This window comes from Panthera tigris, chromosome F3, assembly GCF_018350195.1.
Source record: "Panthera tigris isolate Pti1 chromosome F3, P.tigris_Pti1_mat1.1, whole genome shotgun sequence".
Lineage (NCBI taxonomy): Eukaryota > Metazoa > Chordata > Mammalia > Carnivora > Felidae > Panthera > Panthera tigris.
In genome coordinates, this window is record NC_056678.1 from 6,293,384 (window position 1) to 6,316,458 (window position 23,075).

A 23,075-nucleotide genomic window follows, 5' to 3' on the forward strand; every position below is an offset into this window, starting at 1 on the left:
AGTTGCTGAATTTCTACCCACCCCTTTTGAGAATTTACCCAAATTTCCAGGGACTTCCACTTGAGATTCAGACCCCTCAGACCGCTTCCTACGCGGATGTGTGATGCTGTGCAGGGCGGCAGAAGTGTGTGTTCCTCCTGAAATGCACACGGGCTCATGTGTCCCCAAGCAAAAGGGACCACACAGGTGTCCTCCTGAGCAGCTTGCCTTTACGACAGGGGGCATGTGCTGGGGCCTCTGCTGCAGAGAGAAAGAGAGTTTTACACCCGCCACCAGAATGGCTTTTGATCATTTGGGTTGTTTTGCTTCCTCCCTGTTTTTCGTTGTTTACTCTCGTTTACTGTGCAAATAGCCTCAGCGGATGCTAGCCGTTAATTCTGGAAAGCAGAGCCAGTGTGTCTTTTTATTCCTTCCCTCTCCTCATGGCCCTAGAAAGGGCACCTGGTCCCCTCACATGTGCTGGAGGACAGAGGGCCTGGGAGGCCCGTGAGGGCGGAAGGCCTGGGCGCCCTGGCTGCGAGACAGTAAGGCGGCCAGGAGCCAAGGCCACAAAGAAGCAAGGAAAGGCTCATCTCTCGGATCCAAAGAGCCTTCCCGGGCTGGGCAGAGATGCCAGTCCGGTGCCTGAGTCTTCAAACACTGCTCTGCTCTCCCTCTCCCCTACCAAGGGGAGCCCCCCTCAAGCAACTTTGCTTAATTACCCTGCTCTTCTGAGCCGCTAGAAACCCCCCCTCGGCCCAACAGTCCACAGACTGACCCAGCAGATTCCTGTCGTGTCTAGTATTCAGAGGAGTAACCAGACTACTGAGCGCTCAGTGGTCCCAGGTGAAGACAGAGGGGCTGAGCCCGAAGGACCCTGAGCTGGATCAGCGTTCCAGTTCCTGCCTCGGCGCCTCGCCTGCGTGCCCTTGGACTCGTCACTCACCCTTGCTCATGGTTTTCCAGACTGTAAAATGTGAGTGAGGAATTCGCAAGTCTGTTGTGAGAAGGCACGAGATAACAAAAGTGAAAGCACTTTGTAAACTCTAAGGGGCTGTGCAAACACAAGGCCTTTGTCTACGCCTAGAATGCGTGGCCGAGTTTCCTTGGCAGGAACCAATAGGATTGAGGAGCGAGCGAGGAATGGAGGCGCCCCTCAGGCTCGGGCCGTCCCCTCTGTGACCTGTGTCTGCATCCCTGGCCCAGCAGCCGTGAGACTGTCAAAGCCAACCCTGTGAAAACAGGGCGCTGTGTATTTCCCATTGTCTAGGCGGCCACGGTATGGTCAAGATTGTGTGCCATTTGGAATCAGAGACACTGGTTCAGGACCTTCCTCTGCCCCTGGCTGCACCTCATGGGGCAAGTTATCCAGCCTCACCAAGCCTCCCCTCCCCTAACCGGAAATGGGGTGTGACTCCTCCTTCACGGGGCTCTGGGGATGTTAAATGGCAGAATGCATGTTAAGGTTCGCCCCAGTACCTGACACGCAGTCAAGGTCAATATGTGCTCCTCAGCCTTTGTACTATGGGGTCCAGAGCACATTTCCCAGCTGTTCTGTTTGTGAACGTGGTAGGCGTGGGTAGCATTCAGCCATTCATTTGAGCCACTTTTTCAAGCCACCCAAGGTTTGGTGTGAATGCTACCTCCAAGATAAACCTTTCCACGGGGCGCCTGGGTGGCTCAGTGGGTTAAGCGTTTGACTGCAGCTCAGGTCACAATCTTGTGGTTCGTGGGTTCCAGCCCCATGTGGGCTCTGTGCTGACAGCTCAGAGCCTGGAGCCTGCTTCGGATCCCGTGTCTCCCTCTCTCTCTTCCCCTCCCCCGCTTGCACTCTGTCTCTGTCTGTCAAAACAAAAACAAAAACAAAAACAAAAACCTTTCCTGACATGGTCCCCCCTCCCCAAGTTGTACTAATCCAAGGGTCAGGGTCCGGGCCAGCTCTGTGGACACAGGACCTGTGCAGTCAAAAGGGCCTCATCCTCACAGAGGCCCTCACCTGGTTTGATGCTCTGGGGCTGCTGTATTTGAACAAGGGACCCTGCATTTTCATTTTGTCCCGTGCCTGTCAATTATGTAGCTGGTTCCGGCTCTAATGCTCTGCCTCAATTCTGCCTTGTAAGTTTTATAATTTGCTGTTAACATGCCTTTTGGAATACACGGCCAATCCTCATTATTCACGGATTCCATATTGTGCTTTTTGTTGGTGACTTTACTGTTTACAATGGCCACAAGCAGAGCGCTGAAGTGGTGTGCACCATTCCCAAGTGCAAGAAGGTGGCGATGTGCCTTACGGAGAAAGCACGCGTTAGACAAGCTTGGTGTGGGATGAGTTATAGTGTCGTTGGCAGTGAGTTCAATGTTAACGAATCGATAATATGTATTAAGTAAGGTGTCTTTAGAGAGAAACACACATAAAACAAGGTTATATATTGATTGATGGATGAAAATGCTGTGACCAGAGACTCACAGGAACCTCACACTGCAAGTTCCCAGGAGAAACGACTCAGCATTCACTGAGTTCAGTGTCTGTGCCCTAGTGATGGATCATAACCACCGCTCATAACAAAACGGCCTGTAACGCCTTTAAGGGCAATGTCTTGTTGTTATTTTTTGTTTAAGTTTATTCATTTTGAGAGAGACAGAGAGCGCGAGCGGGCCGAGAGAGAGGGAGAGAGAGAATCCCAAGCAGGATCCACGATATTAGCACAGAACCCAATGAGGGCTGAACTCACGAAACCGTGAGAGCAGGACCTGAGCCAAAACCAAGAGTTGTATGTTTAACCTGACTGAGCCACCCAGGTGCCCCAATGTCCCCGTTTTCTATGTGTTTTCTCATTTTCCTCAGTATATGTTTTCCCCTCCACCCAGTGCCTAGGAAAGTGCCACAAACATGTTGTTATGCCAAAAAATTAATGGCAAGAAGTTATGATTCTGACTTTCAAGAAACGTTAACACCTGACTGTTGATTCTAAGATTTTACTGCTTGTTCCCTGGAGAATCCAAGTCCCCCTGTGATATTGTGGTTATATGAAAAATTGTTCCACACAGTAAAAGTTGTAGATTATGCTCAATTTTTTCTCAGGTGAAATGAGAAATGAGACAGTAAAGCAACAAATGGTTATAGACCTGTATACCTAAATTCTTCATGATCCTCAGATGAAGTATTGAAGATCTAGATGTGACTTATTTATTTATTTATTTATTTATTTTGAAAGAGTGACAGAGCACATGAGCAGGGGAGGGGCAGAGAGAGAGAGAGAGAGAGAGAGAATCCCAAGCAGGCTCCGCACTGTCAGCCCAGAGCCGAATGTGGGGCTTGAACTTACAAACCATGAGATCATGACCTGATCTGAAACCAAGAGTCTGACACTTAACCAACTGAGCCACCCAGGTGCCCTGCAATGTGACATTTGTTAAGAAGAAAGATGTCACAGAGTTCTAAAGGGATGTGTAGCAAACTGAGGGGTCTATATTTTAGGGAAAGCTATTTTAGATACAGGAGAGATTTCTATGTGAAGTCCCTAACAAGTGACCCATATATAAGAGCTAGAATACAGGGCTGGCACAACAGCTCTTGGGACAGGAAGGATTTCTAGAATCAGTGACTTACTCATTACCTGTTTAAAGCAGGTGGGGGTACTGGATCCCAGGCTGGGAGTGCCCTAGAGTCTGCAAAATGCAGGAGTGGATGAAATAATCTGCCCAATTATCAATTGGATTATGGTAACATCCATTCTATCATAGATGAACTTGTCTCCAAATCTGAAGAACGTGCATTTTCTATTGGCTGAATCCAAAACCTTCTACTGAGATCCATCATGATCCTCCTGGGGAGGAAAAGAATTTAACTTAGTTGCTTTATGCCTGGCATTTGAGGAATAATGTGTACTTGAAGGGGTCAAAAGGAGTGAGCACCAGGCCCCAGAATGCAATCACCTCTCCCACCCCTTCCCATCATCCACCTGCATGCTTTTGGCTCTTGGCCCCTGGCTGCCTGCTCCCACTCTCTCACTCTTCCCTCTGCCTTTCCTTCCATGGGGGCATGTCCCTAGCTACATGGGGTGCTTCAAAGTCGTTTCCTTCAAAAGTAATTGGTACAGACCACTAAGTAAACCAGTAAGCCCGGGGCAGTCCTGTCCACAAGAAAGGTAAGGTTCAGATTTAATGGGCAACACTTTAATGAGATAAGGGTGAAAGCATAGCGGGTAATGAAGAAACTTTTGAGGTGTCCTGACAGCTGGTGAGTAGACAGTGTTAGACACTGTGTCTTTCAAGAAGAAAAATTATAAGATCCTCGCCACCCTGGATGATCTGTCTCTTTGGCTTTGGCTTGTAAACGGCAATAAGGTTACATGGATTTAAAGGCAGGTGAGAAAGAGGAGCATCCAGCTGAAGAGCAGAACGGTCCAAAAGGCCCAGAAGGAAGCCGTGGAAACACAAACGGCACGTTGGGTTGGAGTGCAGAAGGTGAGGTTGGACGTGAGAGAAGTGGAGGGAATGGAGCCTGAGGTTTTCAACTGAATCACCTGATTAAAGCCCATGATTTCAAGGAGAAGGAGTATGTGCTCCAGAACATAGTTGGTGGCGTCCACCAAGTTTCTTCCAGCAGGGCAATGATGTACTTAGAACTGCAACTAGGAAATGTGTGAAGGGGCTCCAGCGTGGCTCAGTCCATTAGGCGTCCGACTCTTGCTTTCAGCTCAGGTCATGATCAAGTGGTTTCATGAGTTCAAACCCCAAGTCAGGCTCTGTGCTGGCAGTGGGGAGCCTGCCTAGGCTTCTCTGTCTCCTCACTCTCTGATCCTCCCCCCCTTGCACTGCCTCTGTCTCTCTCAAAATAAATAAACTTAAAAAAATAATAAAAAGAAAATGCATGAAAGAGTGGTGCATAGATGGTTGGAGAAAGACAGGAACAGGGAGGAGGTTTTGGTGACCGCAGACATCAGGGAAGGAAGGACCTGGAGTGTAGTTCCAGTGTGAATGGTGTGGAGAAGACAGGCTGTGGCCCTGGAAAGTGATTTGGGGGAGCATGGGGTGCACAGGGAGAACAGGGATTCAGAGATGGGGATCTTGAGCCCCAGTGACTGGGAAGCAGAGGTGTTTGGTGAGTGAGGTGGATAGAAAGTTTTGGCACTTGATGTTTAAGATGCTGGAAGCAATTGAAAATTGGCAGAACCTAGTATGACTTCACCCGAATTACATTTCAGATATTAATGCACCAACTGTTCCAACTTTGTTTCTTTGTTACCCACCAATACTTCTCCCAAGAAAGTGTGTCCAGACTTGATTTCTCAGACATGGGGCAGTCTAGGCAGAGTTAAGCCTGGCCAAGTTACACTAGGATGTTTCCCCCAAAAGACTCTGAGCAGAGGCCATAACATCTTTAGACTTCAAGTTACCTATGGAATTAGTAAAATCTGTATCTTATCCTTTTTGCCTCTCTCCTCCTCCCCCAATCTCATCCTTCCAATTACACACACACACACACACACATGCACACACAGTATTGAGTTTCTAGTAGCCAACTGTTAGCATCTGTGAAAGATAGATGCAGAGATGACTAAGACATGGTGCTATCTTAATGTTTTTTAATGTTTATTTTTGAGAGAGAGAGCATGAGCGGGAAAGGGGCAGAGAGAGAGGGAGACAGAGGATCTCAGTCAGCCTCTCCTCTGACAACAGTGAGTCCAATGTGGGGCTCGAAATCACAAACAGTGGAGATCATGATCTAAGCTGACCGAGCCACCCAAGTGTCTGACACTCTGCTATCTTCAAAAGAGGTTACACTCTGGTGATGACACTAGTAGTTGGCTACATTTGTGCTTGTTGAACACCCACTGTACATTGAACACTGATTTAGGAGGTACTAAGAGGCAACGTTGCCTAGTAGTTAAACATGAATTTTACTAGTGGTTAATGTGTAGACCCTGGAGCCAGGGTAGCTGGACTCAAAGTCTTGTTCTACTGCTTATTCACTGTGAGAACTTCAATCAAATTACGAAGGGTTCTCTGGTGCCTCTGTTTTCCCACCTATATAATGGGAGTAATAATAACTTCACAGGGTTTTAAATAGATTAAAGAAGTCAACAAATATGGTCAACCACATGTGTTAGGAAGTGACACATGTTCCTAGCACACGATAAGCACTCATAACTATTAACTATTATTTTTATACAGTGCCTTCATAAATACGATTTCATTTCATCCTTGTGTTAGTTCTGCAAAGTTAGTATTATTTTCTCCATTTATGAATGAGGACCTCAAGACTCAGGAAGAATGGCTGACTTTCCCCAGGTTATTAAATGAAGGATCCATGACAAGAACGCAGGGGAGCCCAGTGCTCATTCAACAATATTACAACACACGTTGCTACAGGTAGACTGAATTAAAGAACAATATTATAAATCTCAATCTGATCCAAAATCTCAAAACCGGAGACAATTTTAAAGGCTGATAATTAAATAATCAATGATGATTAGTGCTGCTAATATAATTCCTTAATTTAATCTTACTCCACAAATAACCTTTCACCATTATTTGATTGTGATAATGAATTAAATTGACCAGGTATTTTCCTCTTTGATTTCGTGAACTATCCCTGGAGACATGGCTTATTGAAAAATTAGCTTCTAATTTCCTATGGCTGAAACCAGTTTGTTAACATTACTAAATAAACTGATGGATTTTTCGATGTCAAGGGATAGTCAAGCATCTGAAGACTCTGTACGAACGTTAACAGAGAATATATATACACAGACACACCCGAAGTCAGTTAGGAGGCTGCACAGGTGCTCTGTGTTGCACAAAATGAATCACACCATAAAGGTTGGCTGCTTCCCGCCCACCCAGCTGATGTGAAGAAGTCTAGGCCAAGCTGACTTTCCCTTGAGCTGTCCATAGTGCTTTCACATCCCTCCCTTAAGATCCTTTTTAATCTGGCCAACCTCTAAGGACTAAGCTTGGATCAAGCTTTTGCTTAAGTCAGGTCAGGTAAGATGTCTGCCTGGAGACAAATAATCCACATAATCCAAAAAGAGAACATCACATAAACCAAAGGGAGAAAGAGCATCAACCCTAGCCAGAAAACGAAAGCCAGAAGTTAGTATAAAAACACTTGGGCGAACTACCCACAGAGAGATTACAGATGAAAGATGGGGGATAAATCTGATATAAAAAAGATTCAGAAGTGTTCAGAGACAGATTGCTGGGCATGTTAAGGGGAAATCATTCCTTCTGTGCAGAATTCCAGGCCCCTTCTTACTGGATGCCAGGCTGGATCTGGACAGGAGAGTAGCTACTTATATGTGTGTTCCCGCTACACCGAACTGTAAGCCTCTTGAGAACATGGTGTGGACCCTTGTCATGTTTCTACCTACCATGGAGTCTGTCACATGACAGATGCTTAGCAAATACTTGTTGAGTGAATGAAAGAATTACAACTAGTTGAGGATGCCATTACAACTGCTTACTACCACCTCAACCACTAATAACACCTGTCAATTTTAGGACATTTACTATATGCCCAAAATTGTGCTAAGCATTTGCCATGTGGATGGATGGATAGATAGATAGATGATAGATAGATAGATAGATAGATAATTTTTTAAGTCTCACAAAAATAAGGCAGATGCTATTATTAGCCCATTTTATAAATGAAGAAATAAAAGCTTAGAGAAGTTATCTTCTACAAAACTGCATTACCTAACGAGTGGCAGAAACAATGTACTAACCCAGTCTGTCTGACCCCTCAGTCCATGAGCGTGAAAACTCAATTATACAGTTTTGGAAGCCCAGCCCTGTTGGAACCTGAATTGTATAGAACTCCCACCCCTCCCCTTCCACCCCCACCACTCAAACTGATCTCAGTGCCCCTCTTCTGCATGTTCTGGGCATCTCTCTACCAGCACACTAAATACATTGTCAAATAAGTCTGTCTACATGAACATCTTGACCACAGGGACTCTTGTTCATTTATGTTCCCCTCCCGTAAATAGCACAATTCCTGGAATAGAGTAAATGTTAAATAAATGTTGGTGGGGTTGATTAATTATTGACTTTTGAATAACGATGGTCATTTAGAAGACTATGTTCACTAGAGACCACTCTGATTTTGATCCATGGGTTCCCTCATGTCAGGACTGACGGGTCTGACAGATAAGACAAACAAGGCTGTTTCAGCACTGCTCAGCTCCCTTTGGGGCTGGATTTATTGCCTTCTTGGGTAAAATACTGGCTTTGCTGAGCCATCAAGAGCAGTGATTTTCCATGTGAGGCTTTTGATTGTCCTACAAGCTTACTTTTTTAAATTTTTATTTAGTTTTGAGAGAGAGAGAGAGTGAGCAGGGGAGGGGCGGAGAGAGAGAGAAAGAGAGAATCCCAAGCAGGCTCCACACTGTCTGTACAGAGCCCAAAGCAGGGCTCGAACCATGAAATCTTGACCTGAGCCAAAATCAAGAGTCACACACTTAACTGACTAGCCACCCAGGTGCCCCACGAGCTTACTATTTTAACTCAAAAGTGCCATGAGAACGAGAGATCTGTTGTCAAGTGTTAATAGGACCTTTGGACCTCTAAGGAGGCGATGCAGGGGAGGCCAAGAAAAACAAGGAGAATCCTGTTACTAAATTTAAAATTAAACTAAAGGAAGAAATTTTCAACTACAAAATTTAAAGCTTTTAGTAAAAAAAAAAAAAAAAAAAAATATATATATATATATATATATATATATATATAGCAACACTAATATGAGCATTCTAGAGTAGTGGTTAACAGCACGGGCTTTGCAGTTAAACAAATTTGATTCAAATTCTGATTCCTCTCTTTTTACCTGTGTTATACAGGGTAAGTTATTGATTCTAAGCCTCAGTATTCTTGTCTATAAAATGGGGCCGGTAATGTCTTAGATGGTAAGCATTAGATAATGCATGTGAAACATTTCGAACAGCACCCATTAGCAAAGGCTCAACAAGACAGTTATCAAGCAGTTAATCTTTATTCAGTTACTTAATAAATATGTATTCAACACCTACTGCATTCCAGGCACTATCAACAAAAAATAGGGCCTGTGACCCATAGAGCTTCATGGTGAATTTCTTCCTCTCCAGGCACCATGCCCTTTGAGTGCCTTCCTGCTTTGAGCTTGGTCATGTGACTTGCTCCAACCAATGGGATGTTAGCCAGCATGATCCAAGCAGAGGCCTTTGTCCTGTCTGGCTGCTCTTAGAACCTCTGTCACCACCACATGTGACAAAGCCTAAGACAGCCATTGGATGGTGAGAGACACAAAGGCCCAGTTGCTACTGTCTCCCTTGCCAACAGCCACCAACTTCTTAAGTGTAGGTGAAGCCATCCTAGGATCATTGCCTCCAGCTGACCTAGCAGCTAACCCCAAGAACCTTAGAGAGCCCAGGAGAAATCAGCTGATCAGGCCTAGACCAGAAAAACTATAGAATTGTGGCTAAGTAAATGGTGTTTGTTTCGAACAAGTTTGGGGATGGATTCTTACACAGCCAAAGCTAACTGATACAAGCTTATGGCTTTGTAAGCCATACGGTCTTCACTGAAACCAGTCAGCTCTGCTGCTGTAGCCCAAAAGGAGCCATAGACACCACAGAAATGAATAGTCATGTCTGGTTTGGCCTGAGGGCTGTTGCTTGCTGACTTCCGCTCTAGCATAAGAAACAAGCACTATTCAAATAATCACAAAATATGTACACACAAACTATAATAGCTACTCTGCAGCCAAGGTTCATCATGCTGTTAGAAAGAATAATTGAATAACCTGTCCCAGGCTGGTAATTCAGAGACAGCATCTTGGTTAGAATCCCCCAGAAGCAAACCCTGAGACAAGGATTTGAGTGTATGCAGTGTATTTGGGAGGTGACCTCAGGCAGCATGAGAAGGGAGTGGGGACCAAGAAGGTGGCCCACATGGACCAAGTTGGTGAGTAGGTTACCCCATGGGCCAGTAAGGCTTCATCTACTGGAGTCTTTCATAGATGCTCTAGGTGACTGGGTGGTGAGGAAGCTGGGTTGGCTATTCTCCTCCAGTTCCCATCTGCCATTGTTAGCAGGTGGTTCCTGGAGATGTTCATTCTCTGAGGTTCTGGCCTGCCATCATCCCCTTGCAGCCAGTGAAAGTGCTCAGGTAGAGAGCAGCAGCCCCCAGTAAGAGGCTGAACTGGTATTGAGGAGACCCAGGGATGTGGGCGGGCACTGACAGCATCTACAGGAGAAGCTTCTCTGTGGGAGTCAGGTCTGAGTTGAGTGTTGAGAAGGGGAGTGGTTTATGGGTGGAGAAGCTGTGGCTGACGTGTAAATGTGGAGGAGGTCACTTAGGGAGGAGGATATGTAGAGAAATGAAGAGAAGTCTAGAACTAAGTGTTTAGGAAAACTGACATCTAACGTAGGATGAGCCTAAAAAGAGACTATGTTCTTTTCTAGGCCTGTCGTAGCAAAGTACCCCAAATTCCATGGCTTAAAACACTGAGATATTTTTAACCTCACAGTCCTGGAGGCCAGAGTCCAAAGTCAAGGTGTCAACAGGGCATGCTTTCTTTGAAGGCTCTTAGGGAGAGTCCTTCCTTGCTTCTTCCTAGCTTCTGGTGACTCGTGGTAACTGGTGACAATCCTGGTGGATGCACCCCTCCAGTCTCTGCCTCTGTGGTCACATGGCCACCTTGCCTCTGTGTCTGTGTCCAAATTTCCAGCAGTCTTTGGATCACAGCCCACCCTAATGACCTCATGGTAACTTGATTCCATGTGCAAAGACCCTATTTCCAAATAAGGTCACATTCCTAGATACAGGGAGTTAGGACTTAAACATCTTTTGCAGGGAAATAATTCAACCCACAGTGGAGACTGAGACGGAGCAGCCACAGGCAGAAGGAAAGCCAGGAAACTGTAATACCATGGACGCACCCACAGGAAAGCAGCACCTTGAGGAGGACAGAGGGATCATCATAAATAAGAGGAAGACTAGATTTCACTGGATTGCAAGACATTCCCTGGATTTAGGAACATGGGCATCATGGTTCTTGCCAAGAACTGATTCTGTGGAGAAATGGAAAATTAACACCAGTGAATAAGACATGAGGAAATGGAGACCATGAGCACAGAACTCTACCAAGATGCAGGGCAGAAAAAGGGAAGAAATGGAGGCAGGGGGTTATTGGGTTGATGGAGGATATTTTTAAGATGGCAGACTGAGCATATCAGTGCAAAGGACGCGGTTTTGAGGGAGATGTGAAATATGGATGTGACCAGTGTAGTGCAGGGGCCAGAGGGGACTGGGTGGGATGGATTCCTAAAATGAGGCTTCTCTGTTGCAAGAGTGGGGAAGGAGAAGTGGAGGAGTGGAAGCCCCAGAATTATCCCCCTTATGCTTTATGCCCTCCTTCTTCCCACCAAAAGGTCCCATTTGCCAGTCTAGAACAATCCACTTGGTAACAACCACCAACTGCTCTGCCCCCCTGGGATACCTGTTGCTCTACCTGTTTCTAGTATTTCCCTTTCATTTGTGACCCTTCACCGATGTTTATCAATAAATGTCTTTTGTGTCTACCAATGTCCTGTCTAAAAAGTTTGTCCTGGGACGAGGGAGCATAATCAGGGTGCACACATTATTTAGTAGATACACACATTATTCTATTGATCCAAAAAACAGTCCCCACAGGAAGTCAGGACAGGATTACTACTTTCACATTACACAAGAGGAAACTAAGACTCCAAGAAGTCAAGGGTTTTAGACAAGATCATGTAGCTTTAAACCCATATCCTTGGCCATATCTTGCTGGGGCTTTTTCCACAGCAAAGAGCTGGATTCCTTAATGTGACATGAAGCATAGTTTAGAAGTTACTTCAGAACAGGTGTATTGTGATTTCCAGGATTTCAACGCTTGTAGAAAATTTATGACCTTGCTTTCCAAGGAATACTGAAGGGGGCTGGTGTCTTGAGAACTACATTTGCTTTCCTCAGAGGCTGTGCAACTGAATGATCCAGATGAAATTATACAAGTACTATTTTCCCATCATCTTAGAGTATTACTTACCCAGCAAACATTTACAGAGCTCCTACTATGTTCCAGGACCATTCTTAAGGACTCCAGCATCTGGGGAGAGGCAGACACATGTGTGGGTGGGCTACCCTGACCAGTTTGGAACAAAGACCCAAGGAATACCCTCACTCATGTGTTTGGGAAATGATGATACTTCGAAGAAATGAATGGACTTGGAGTCTGTGGGAAGAGAGGGAAAGGACAAGAGGGGACCCCAAATGGGGAGGAAGAGCAATCAGGCCAGGGAGGCAGTAATATCAGTAATAACAAAATATATTTATGTGTCATTTACGGTTTATCAAACACCTTCAATTTTTTTCCTTTTAACCTTCGCAAAAGTCCTTTGGAAAGTAAACCATAAAGCACTTTCTCCCCACACAGGTAGCTCTGGAAAATGAAATTTCTCTAAGCAGCAACATATTCAAAATGAATAAGGCAAGAAATCCGCCCATATTATATTACATATTCATTAGACTTGCGAATCGCGTCTCACAGCTCTTGCCTAGTTTGGGGCGGGGGGGGGGGGGGGGGGGGGGGGGGAGGGGTTGCCACGTTTAGCCCAAGCAGCACTCCTCACCGTGTTGTCTTAAAGATTCCTTGATTCTGCCAACTAAACTCTGAAAGTTGGTTGAAGCGAGGCCCTGCCTTTCCCACATTCTGCTTCCTCCAGCTGCAAATGCAAGCTACCTGCCGTGACACCTTCCTGCTCTTCCCAATCACCAGTGTGGACACCGACAATCCACAGCGGCTACTGGAAAACCCATTCAGGTGGAGTTCTAAGCAAGTCTCCTAACAATGAACTTCCTTCCGAAAGTGGTTCGTGCACAGTTCATTCATCGATCCATTCATCTGATAAATGCATCGAATGCCCACCATATGCAAGAGGCATGGGTACAGGATCTAAAATAGCAAGACATGGGCAAGGTGTGTGGAGTCCCTTGGAAGGAGAAGGTGAGCATACACGTAACTTCCATGCAGGTCAGAGTGATAAGTGATGGAGGGGAGCAGGTTCATGTGTTAACTTGACTTCCTTGGCAATCATTTAGGAAGGTGCCAATTATGAAGAAAGATCTATGCAGGTTCTGTCCTATATGTCACCTGATTTAATGCTCACAGCAAGGTTGTAGATAGCTCGGAAAGGCTTCATGGAGGACGTTTTCGTTTGGGGGTTTCTTTGTTTTGTTGTGTTTGCTGTTGCTGCTGTGGTTCAGGTTTGAAGATTGCCTGTGTTTGTAACATTTGAATCTAGGAGGATTTCTAGAGCTTGACCTTCGAGGACCCTCGCTCACACGGGTTCCCTTCAAGGTCTGAGGAGGAACCAAGAAACGTGTTCCCAATTTCATGTGTTTCTGAAAAATTTTCCAAAGGTATTGATTCTAGCCTTCTTTTTCTTAAGAAGGCTGTCTCACATGTACATGTCAAGTTCCACAAAATCTGGATGCCCCTCCCCTGAAAGATAGCATGGAGGTCCTGGGTAGCAGGTGCAGCAAAGTGGAGAAAGCCAGGCACACAGGGGAACTTGTGTGCTTTGCCCTTTTTGTATAGGACCAGTTGGAGGTAAGGCTAGAAAGGGTGAGATGATGCCCAAGTCCTGGCCACAAACCCCAGGCTAATGTGCATCCGACCCCTGCTGTCCTCCTCTGGCAGCAGTGAAAGAGGGACCTCTCTTCCCCAGGCTCTGACTCCCTCCCTGGCCACCTTCCTGTGGGTCTTCCCTGCTGCCATTGTGCTGGCCCCTTCCCCATATGACAAGATCAGGATCCCCTATTGAGGGAGGGAGGGAGGGAAGGAAGGAAGCAAGGAAGGAAAGAAAGAAAACCTCTTTTGAAGATTTTTCCTCTGCAGACTCAGTCTTTTCTTTTTCTCCTGTGTTCTTGGCTGAAGTGCTCGACAGAAGTCATCTTACTCTTTTCCTTGACTCACCTTCTCACCAACCGCTGAAATCTGGCTTCTCCCCTACCAGCACCAGCCCCTCGGGAATTCCCCCTGCCAAGGTCACAGGTGCTCTTCCGTCCCCATCTGCCTTGGCATCCTGATTTTGGGGACCTACTGCCCCAGCTTGGCCTCCAACCCTGAGTCCTCCTGCTGTGTCACTGAGCAGGCCCCTTCCCATGGCCATCCTTAAACAGCGGGGCTCCTCAGAGCCAGTCTTAGGCTCACTGCTTCTTCTGACCACAGTATTTCTCCTTGTGTGTATCACAGGCACGGATGTCACTGTGTCCGAAGCTGAGCCATAGTCTCACAGTCTCACCCCCACCCAGTCCCCAGACCTGTTTATCCTTGGCTCCTAGCCCAGGAGCTGGCCCCCTCGTCTACACAGCTAGCCAAGCCAGAAACCTGTGAAGCCACAGATAATTGCCCAGACCTGCCCACTCAACATCTCCAATAGCTCTCGAATCTGTGCATTCCCGCCCACCCCTAATACCATGATCACTTCTTGCCTGGGTTCCTGGGAAGTGCTTCTGACTAATCTCCCTGCCTCTCTTCTCCCTTCTCTCCAACAGTTTGTCCAAACTGCAGACAGAATGGTCTCTCTGAAATGTCAGTCTGGTCCTATTACTCTTCTACTTACATCTTTTTGTGCCCCCCCCAGCCACGCCCACTCTCAGGGCTAAGTCTGAACTTTGTAAGCTGGCCCCATGCACTCCCACCATCACCTTGTCCTAACGGGCTGTGGCTGGACCCAACTGCTTTATAGCCTCTTGCTTCTGGGCCTTTCTCTATCCCACACCTGGTTCATTCCCCTGTCTTCGCCACACCACAGACCCACTTGTCTTTGTCTGGCTCATCCCTCCACCCCCCCCCCCACCCCGCCCCATTCCTTGCTCCCTTCAGGTGACCTCAAGGGACTCTGGAGAATTCATTGCCTTCCCCGGGACTGTGGTTGGAACTCGGGCTGTGTGGTCCCATAGGACCTGGCGGTGCACCCCACCACACTGTGAGATCCCCTGGAGAAGGTACCAGGACTTTGTCATCTCATGTCCACAGTGGGGGTCCCAGTGCCTGGCACATGGAGGAATGTGCATTGAACAAGTACTAAACGAAAGGTTGGAGGGAGCTTGATGCTTGCGTGCACTGATTGCCAGCCCGGTGCGTTTGTTTTATTCTGTGAATAAAGTGAAACCACGGCCAGATTTGGAACAAGGCAGCCAGCTGACCCCACCTGGCTCTGGAAAGTTCACCCTGGGGTGCAGTGGTTGGTGGGTGGCTAAAGACAAACGAGTCCAAGCAGGAAACCCAGTTAGCAGGCTCTTGCAAAGATCCAAGCAGGAGGTGACGAAGCCTGGTGCTGGGCACAGACAGGCCGAGGAACAGCCACCATGCCCACCGGCACCTGCGGGAGCTCATGCCTTCTCCTTCGCCTCCCACCAAATGCAAACTTCAGGGCACGAGGTTAATTTGAACACGATTTGTCATCCCCCGGCATCGCCTGGCTAGGGTTCCTGTGTTCAGCAGTTTCGCTAAGCCCGATATCTCTGAAGCACTTATCCCCGTTGGACAAGTTATTACTGATGAAAGCAGGAAGGGTGAAGGTGGAGTGTTTTCATGGAGTTAAATCGGACCGTGCTGCACGCATAGGTAACAAGACTGAACACAGATCTCTGAGGGCTACAGTTCCCAGTGTGGACCTAGAGGTCACACCGCGTGGAATCAAAGTCCAGCTTTGCCACTTACTGGCATCATGACCTCCAGCAGGTCATTTAACCTGTCTACACCCCAGTTTTCTCATCTGTGAAATGGGTGTGATAAAGGCAGTGATGCCCAGGATTTTGATGAGCATCAGATGAAACGGTCCACATACCGCCCTTGGCACTCGGTGCACTGTGACTCTTAGTGAGACTTTTCAACCTGTAGACCCTTCTGTAAACTCAGTACTTCTAATGGCCATCTGATTATCTGGTCCTCGGGGTTGCCCATCCCCATGGGCCTCTTCTTAGTCTGCTTTTATGGATTTTTTTAAATGTTTATTTATTTTTGAGAGAGAGACAGAGAGAGAGTGCAAGTGGGGGAAGGGCAGAGAGAGACAGAGAGAGGAGACACAGAATCCGAAGCAGGCTCCAGGCTCTGAGCCATCAGCACAGAGCCTGATGCAGACTGTGAGATCATGACCTGAGCTGAAGTTGGATGTTTAACCAGCTGATCCACCTAGGCACCCCTTACGGATTTTTTTAAAATTTTAATGTTTATTTATTTTTTTGATAGAAAGAGAAAGACAGAGTGTGAGCAGAGGAGGGGAAGAGAGAGAGAAAGACACAGAATCCAAAGCAGGCTCCAGGCTCTGAGCTATCAGCACAGAGCCTGATGTGGGGCTCGAACTCACGAACCGTGAGATCATGACCTGAGCTGGATTCAGACACTTAACCCACTGAGCCACCCAGGCTCCCCACCTGCTATTAATTTTTTAAGAAACCATATTCCTTCTTGAAAAAAAGTTTCCAGAATGTAGACTGTCCCTGGAAATGGACAGTAGTAGTTTCTCCCTTTCCTGGGTTTTTTTTTTTTATACTTTCAAAATTGTGATAAAATGCAAACATAAAATCTACCATTAGTGACATTTAGCACATTCACGATGGTGTATGGCCATCGCCACTATCTTGTTCCAGACGTTCCATCCCCTGGAAGGAAGGCCAGTCCCCATCCACCACCCCCACCCCAGCCCCTGGCACCCACTAATCTGCTTCTGTCTCTGTGGATTTGCCTACTCTGCACATTTCTTATTAAATGGATTTCTCCTTTTATTCCTAAGACAAAGTTTCATTTCCACTTGGAAAAGCTCAGTCAGGCCTCCCTGGGCCTCCTGGCTCTGTTGCTCTTGACTGTGTGACTGTGGTTATTTCACATTTCTTCAGCTTGGTTTCCTCCTCTAGAAAGCAAGGATGACGATCACAGGAGCCTCACCCAGCAAGATGACACCTGTCCAGGGCTCAGTAAGTGCCTGTCTACAGTCAGCGATCATTAACGTGATTTTCAGTGACGCAGGTGATGCAGCCTTGTTGGGAAAGATTTGCAAAACAGAAATGTATGTGTAAGAAAAGAAAAGCTCCCACATCCCCCAGACACGTTACTGGCTGAAGGTCAGGGACCACATCTTACCCCAGTGCCAGCAAGCAGCCCTTGTAGCAGGTGTTGGGGAACAGAGGAGCTGAGCCTGCCTCCACGCTGTCACTCCCTGGGTGACCTTGGACAAGTCACTTACCTCCTGCGAACCCTGTTTCCTCATCCATCACGAGGGGAAAACATCTACTGCATAAGGTCGATGTGAGGATCTAAAGGGATGTTCAATGTCAAGTGACTCGGAGTAGGGTCTCAGCGGCCGAGGCCAGGAGTGGACCCCAGAGGAGGCAGCGTGTGAGAATAAAGGCAGGCAACGCACGCAGAGGTTGTGCAGAGCTCGGGGGAAGGCGGGGCCTGAAGGGCAGTTAGGATTTCCAGAGTCAGAGAGCGGGAAGGACTTTGCAGGCAGGGGCAAGGTGCCGAGCCTGGCAGGGCTGTGTGCTGATTTATGTCACTGACTAACCTTCATACGCCATCGCTTCCCTCCCAGGATCCCGTCCACTGGCCTCCAGGTCCCTGTCTGCCGGAGGTGCAGGTGTGGAAGCCTGAGTGAGCATCAGCAATGGTAGTAACAGCCGAGCCCTTCCTCGCATCATCCTCTACTTCCAGAGAATGTCCCCCGTGGTGAGTAATGGCCCGAGCCCTGAAGGGGACACAGTTTATTCTCCACGAGCCTCAGCTCCCCAAGCCTTGCAGACTCAGGAGCTGCCCTCGGCTGAGAAAGGAACAGCAGAGGAGGCAAACACACAGACTTTTAGGTTCAGTTCAGAAAGACTCTGGAAAGCAATAGGGGCAGTCTCCCTCAGGTACTGGCACCCGCTTTGTGAAACTCAAAACTCTCAGGCCAAAGCTGCATGCCTTTTTCAGAAAGCCAAAGCAAGGCCACCTCAGCTCAGGGTAGGCCAAACTTCAATTAAATGTAAACTGATCCCTTAATGTATAGCAGCGGGGCTGAAACGGGCAAGGTTGCTCACCGGATTTCGCCCACACGGCACCAGGGACGTCTGACTCCTGGCAAAGGGTACATATAGTTGGCTGTGGGTATCCCAGGATGTGGAAACTGCTGGAAATGATGGTAGTTGGTTGTTCCATCAAATAGAGGTGACTGTGATCATTCTTAGCACTTCCATGGGCCACAGAAACCGGGGGGCAGAGCCAGCTCCTCTACTGTGCTGTGTAGCACTGAATGGCAGAAGGGACACTGGGCAAAATCAAATCTCCTCTCCCCACCACGAACCAGCTGTGTGACCTCAGGCCAGTCCCCTAACTTCTCTGGGTCTCAGTGCCCATGCCTGATAATGAGAGATTTTGCCGAGAGACTCTAAATTCCCTTCTGGCTCTAAATTCTGTGTTGGGGCCTTCTCATATCAACCTTTGGAATCAGCAAATGAGACCAAAGACTCTGGCCATATACTCTTCTAGAAAGAGCAGCAAACAGCTCAGCCAGCAACGCCTCATGCCGCCAGTCGGGGATGTTCCTGAAATTCTGGAGGTAAGTCAGGTGAGTGAAAACTCTATAGTGAAGGTTCTAGAATCACTTAAAATTTAAAGGATTGAAGAACTGAATTCTTTTGCGAAAGGAAAAACATTTTGTGATGTGCCAAATTCCCTTTCATCGGTTTTTTTAATGTTTATTTATTTATTTTTGAAAGAGAGAAAGAGAGAGTGAGAGCAAGGGAGGGGCAGAGAGAGAGGGAGAGAGAGAATCCCAAGCAGGCTCCATGCTGTCAGCACAGAACCTGACATGGGACCTGAACTCATGAATGATGAGATCATGACCTGAGTCGAAATTAAGTCAACCACTTAACCCACTGAGCCACCCAGGCACCCCCATCATCTGTTTGTTTTTTTTTTTAATTTACAAATGTTTAAAGAAGGCTCTACACCCAACGTGGGGCTTGAACTCATGACCCCAAGATCAAGAGTCCCACACTCAACCAACTGAACCAGCCAGGTGCCCCTAATTTAAATTTTGACAAGCACATTTAATAAGCGTTGGAGTCAGTACAACTGGGTTGGAAACTGTGATTCCTGGAGAAGTTACTCTGTGCACTTCAGTTTCCTTATCTATGAAATGGGTGTTTTTACCTATCTTGAAACATTGTTAGAGGGTGCCTGGGATGGCTCAGTCAGTTAAGCATCTGACTCTTGATTCTTTGAGGTTGTCCAGGACAGGGACAATTTCTTCTTCTTTTTGGTAAGCCCCACGGTGTCTTGAATGATGCTGATGGAATAAATGAATGTGCCAATGAATAAAATTATTCATATGTTCTTTCTGAAGTTTCCACCTTCCCAGAGTTCACACCATCTCCCCTGTCCTTAAGATAGCATGTATGCCTTCCTGGAGTTCACACCATCTCCCCCTTCCTCAAGACAGTATGTGTGAGATGGTGGGTTGAATCAGCGTCTCGTAACCTCTGCTGCAAGTCTTTGAGACCATCCCTTTATGGAGAGGGTTCCTGACACATGTGATCCCATCAGGATGCATTTACTTGTATAAATTCCCCAGAGCACCATGAGGCAGGCAGCCTAGAGGCAGAAAGCAGAGGCCTCCCCACTCCCCAAAAGAGCAAGCCAAACCCCCAGGAGGGCAGAATGTGGTAGATCCTTTCCACTTTGTGCATGGCCAGTCCTTGAAAACCATGCGGGTTTTTGTACCCTCCCTCCTAAAACATGGTTCTAAGTAGGGATGCCTGGGTGGTTCAGCTGGTTAAGTGTCCAACTCTTGATTTCAGCTCACTTTGATCTCACGGTTCCTGAGTTCAAGCCCCATGTCAGGCTCTGTGCTGACACCATGGAGCCTGCTTGGGATTCTCTGTCTCCCTCTTTCTCTGCCTCTCTCTATCTCTCTCAAAACTAAATAAATAAACTTAAAAAAAAAACATGGCTCTACGTAAATGAAAGATTAGCCCTGCCCTCTCAGCCAACCAGATGAAGAGCAATGAGCAGAAGTGGGAGTGAGGCTGTGGCAAGAGATAGGCTGGGGACAATGTTGTGGACGAGACTAGAAATCTGCCTGAGAGGCAGGATGGAGAGGATGTGCTATCTAAGGGGACACCTGCCACCTCCTGGGACTCTTATTTCTGGATTAGACTCAGGGCATCTAATTCATGCTTCCCCTCAGTTTACCTGTGGAGATTTCAAAGCCATAGCGAAGCCATGAAATTGGCACATCAGGAGAATCCACAAGGGGAGAGAAGGTTGGTGGCCCAGCAGAATCAGCAAACTGCAGGAGGTGGAGCCACAGTTCGTTCAGCTTTGTGGGTCCTGTCAGGCCTGCCCCTTCCTGCCTCCCCGCCCCCGCTCTACATGTTTGTTGAGGGAGTGGATGCAGAAATGCAGGAAGAAATGAGTGAATGGATGAAATGCAGCAGGAACTAAATGAAACAAGCACTTCAGTTCCCTCTTCGAGGAGCTGAGACCACCCATGTCACAGCTTGTTTGTTTTCACGGTCTAGGCTACTTCAGTGTAACAAGTGGGAGAGTATTTGCAGAAGGTCTGGGACAGTGAGAGGGTAATCTGTAGGCAGGTCCTGGGAAGGAAGGGGCTGCAGGTGAGGAGGCAGCTCGCCAGGAAGCAGATGGGAGGGAGATGGGAGGTGGGAGGCCCTGAACCATGGCTGGGATAGGGGAGAGCCCCTGCAAGAGAGGGGGCTGGTCAAGCAAGGGAAGGAGGGGGAACTGGCACTTTTGGGGTGCCCATGTGGTGCTGGGCTCCGGGCCAGGCGCCCTTTGCATGGTGACTTTCCCTTCTTCCTAGAGCCCTATGAAGTCAGTATTATATCTTCATTTTATTGAGGAGGAAACTGAGGTTCAGAGAAAATAAGAAACACAGTCAAGGTCAAGAAGCTGGAAAGTGAAAAGCATTAGGATTTCAACCCAGGTTTAGGCAATTCCAAAGCCAACATTCTTTCCTTCTCCCAGGGCTGTCCCCTGGGAAAAATGAACATGCAGGGTACATAGCATAACCATACAGATTATCTATGACAATCCCCTGCTTGTGTCCTGCCACCTGCCACCCTGCAACCAGTTGATCCCCAAGTCCCATTACCCGCTTTCCTATGCAGATCTATGATCCACCTCTTTCCGTCCCTGGCTCAGCCACTTCCTGAGCACAGCCCCTCTTCCTCCCTCCTGAGCCACAGCAGTGGCTTCCCAATAGACCACAGCCCTGCTTCCATCTCAGTGCCCACCTCCAGTCTGCTTCCACGAAACAATCACGGTATTCCTTCTAAAATGCAGTGTGAAACATCACTGGCCTGCTGGAGGATGAGGTCCCGATTTCCTAGGACCTGCCTTGCCTCTCAGTCCAGAGTATCTGTTGTTCTTGTCCTGCATTGGATGGTGGCCCCCAAAAGGTATGTCCATTTCCTAACACCCCGACCTTGTGAATGTGGCCTTATTTGGAGAAAGGGTCTTTGCATATATAACTAAGTTAAGGGTCCTGAGATGAGATGATTACCCCACATTCTTTGGGTGGGCCCTAAATCCAATGATAAGTGTTTCTAGGAAGCAAGAGAGGTGAAGATATGAATGTGCAGGAGAGAGCCGTGTGTGGATGGAAGCAGGGATGGGATGGTATAGACACAAGCAGTGCCGGGAACTGCCAGCGGCTGGGATGTAAGAGGTCAGGAAAGATCCCCCCGCCCCAGTCCAGCCTTGCTGGCATCTTGATTTTGGACTTCTGGCCTCCAGAACCACAAGAGAGTACATTTCTGTTGTTCTGAGCCACCAAGTTTGTGGTAATCTGCTCCAGCGGCCTCAGAAAATGAACCCTCAGTGCTCCAGCCATTCGGACTAGCTGGGGAAAAAACTGACGGGCTCCTTAAAGCCACCTGGTTCTCTTTCTGGGCCTTTGCACATGTTGATCCCTCTGCCCCAAACACTGTCCACCCCCTTATTCTGCTACACAGCAGCCAGGTTGGATTCCCCTTACTCTGTGTTTGAACTTTCCGTGTACTCTCTTCATAATGCTTACAATGCTTTACTAACATTTTTTCCTTGATTCCTTCATTAACCAGTAAGTTCTATGAGGGCAGGGACTTGCTGTACCCCCAGGGCCAAGTGCACAGTGGTCAATAAATATTTGCCCTCTGCCGTATCCCTTTTTTCCTACCATCCCACACCCAAGTCAAATTTGTCTTCCCTGGACAGGAAGCCATGAGCAGAAACTACTTCTGTCCTTGGCTCCCTGGTGAAATCTTCGTGTCTGGGTTCAGGGCTCTCCAGAACTCCTGCATCTTCTACCTCCTCCTCTGGGAAGCTTGAATCAAGGCTTATACTAATAGGGCGGATGTTCAGAAGACGCCATTCTCTTCCCTCTGGGGTCATTTCCTGGGACGAGCTCAGCTAGTGTCATCTTTGTCCACACCCAGCTCCCCCATCATGTGAGGAAAGCCCATCTATAGCTATAAAGACAGTGAACCCAAGAAAGGGGGTGGGGAGGGGAAAGAGAGAATGAGGGGAAAGACAGAACCCAATGCTGTCACCTGAGTCTTCATGCCCAGTCACCCCCGAGGCCATTGCCACCCCCAGACTCCTCCGACATGTGAGTCAATAATTTCCTTTGCATTTCCAGCTAGTCTGAGTTCATTTTCTGTCATTTGTGACTGGACGGGTCCTGGCAGGTGCAATGCTTCTGTTGCCTTAAAGGTGCCATCTGGCCAGTCCTCAAGGTCCTTCTGAGGGGCAGTTGTGGGTTCTCTGCTGTAGAGACAAAAAGCTGGCCCAAGGCTGAACCTGAACCCCGTTCTGCCTGCCTCTGTAGCACAAACTCTTGTATCCTGGCTTCCCAACTGCCTCTCACGAGGTGCACAGGAGGAGGGGACGACCAACGACAAAGGCTACAAAAGAGGAACATGCTTTGTCAGGCTCCAAAGTTCCTCAAATGCAGATTACAATAATTTGGGCAAACACACACACACGCACACACACACACACACACACAAAACAAAAAACAAAAAAAAGCATCAGTGAAATCCACAGT